The sequence below is a fragment of the Ascaphus truei genome, chromosome 1 (assembly GCF_040206685.1).
Source record: "Ascaphus truei isolate aAscTru1 chromosome 1, aAscTru1.hap1, whole genome shotgun sequence".
NCBI lineage: Eukaryota > Metazoa > Chordata > Amphibia > Anura > Ascaphidae > Ascaphus > Ascaphus truei.
In genome coordinates this window covers 115,657,392-115,659,385 of record NC_134483.1, presented here as the reverse complement: position 1 = coordinate 115,659,385, position 1,994 = coordinate 115,657,392, and positions in this window count along the sequence as shown.

Genomic DNA, 1,994 nt, shown 5'->3' with positions numbered 1-1,994 from the left:
CATGTGAGGGGGGGTGGGCTGCTGACATGTGAGGGGGGGTGGGCTGCTGACATGTGAGGGGGGGTGGGCTGCTGACATGTGAGGGGGGGTGGGCTGCTGACATGTGAGGGGGGGTGGGCTGCTGACATGTGAGGGGGGGTGGGCTGCTGACATGTGAGGGGGGTGGGCTGCTGACATGTGAGGGGGTGGGCTGCTGACATGTGAGGGGGGGGCTTGGCTGCTGACATGTGAGGGGCAGGGGGGGGAGTGATGTGAGGTGCAGGGGGGGAGAGAGTGATGTGAGGTGCATGGGGGAGAGTGATGTGAGGTGCAGGGGGGGGGGAGAGGGTGATGTGAGGTGCAGGGGGGGGAGAGAGTGATGTGAGGTGCAGGGGGGCGGGAAGATACTGATGTGAGTTGCAGGGGGGGGAGAGAGTGATGTGCGGTGCAGGGGGGGGGAGAGAGTGATGTGAGGTGCAGGGGGGGAGATACTGATGTGAGTTGCAGGGGGGGGAAGAGTGATGTGAGTTGCAGGGGGAGGGTGAGAGTGATGTGAGTTGCAGGGGGAGGGTGAGAGTGATGTGAGTTGCAGGGGGGGAGAGAGTGTTATATTGAGGGGAGGGGGAAAGAGTGTCATATTGAGGGAAGAGAGACTTGGGGGGGATGCTGACTTGTGGGGGGGGGATGCTGACATGGAATGGGCTGGGGGGATGTGGAGGGGGGTATTGTATGTTTGATGTGGAGGGGGGTATTGTGTGTTTGATGTGGAGGGGGGTATTGTGTGTTTGATGTGGAGGGGGGTATTGTGTGGGTGAGGGGGAGAGATGGGGGTATGAGAGATAGATGGGGAGTATCGTAAAGATTGATAGTGAGGGGTTCTGGGGGAGATATGAGGATGATGATGATGATGAGAGGTGCTGGAGGAGAGATGATGATGATGATGATGATGATGATGATGATGATGATGATGATGATTTAACCCGTGCAGCCCAAATTTTTTTTCCTTGGAGCAGTTCGGCCCTTCTCACTTTACGAGTTGGGCAGGCCTGCTTTAAGGCATTGATCGTGCCCATAGACCGCGTGGGCACGATGTGAGGGGGGGTGGGCTGCTGACATGTGAGGGGGGTGGTGGGCTGCTGACATGTGAGGGGGGGGGGGTGGGCTGCTGACATGTGAGGGGGGGGTGGGCTGCTGACATGTGAGGGGGGGTGGGCTGCTGACATGTGAGGGGGGGTGGGCTGCTGACATGTGAGGGGGTGGGCTGCTGACATGTGAGGGGGTGGGCTGCTGACATGTGAGGGGGAGTGGGCTGCTGACATGTGAGGGGGGTGGGCTGCTGACATGTGAGGGGGGGTGGGCTGCTGACATGTGAGGGGGGGGTGGGCTGCTGACATGTGAGGGGGGGTGGGCTGCTGACATGTGAGGGGGGAGTGGGCTGCTGACATGTGAGGGGGGGTGGGCTGCTGACATGTGAGGGGGGGTGGGCTGCTGACATGTGAAGGGGGTGGGCTGCTGACATGTGAGGGGGGGTGGGCTGCTGACATGTGAGGGGGGGGTGGGCTGCTGACATGTGAGGGGGGGTGGGCTGCTGACATGTGAGGGGGGTGGGCTGCTGACATGTGAGGGGGTGGGCTGCTGACATGTGAGGGGGGGCTGGGCTGGGCTGCTGACATGTGAGGGGCAGGGGGGGGAGTGATGTGAGGTGCAGGGGGGGAGAGAGTGATGTGAGGTGCAGGGGGGGAGTGATGTGAGGTGCAGGGGGGGGGAGAGGGTGATGTGAGGTGCAGGGGGGCGGGAAGATACTGATGTGAGTTGCAGGGGGGGGAGAGAGTGATGTGAGGTGCAGGGGGGGGGAGAGAGTGATGTGAGGTGCAGGGGGGGAGATACTGATGTGAGTTGCAGGGGGGGGGAGAGTGATGTGAGTTGCAGGGGGAGGGTGAGAGTGATGTGAGTTGCAGGGGGAGGGTGAGAGTGATGTGAGTTGCAGGGGGGGAGAGAGTGTCATATTGAGGGGA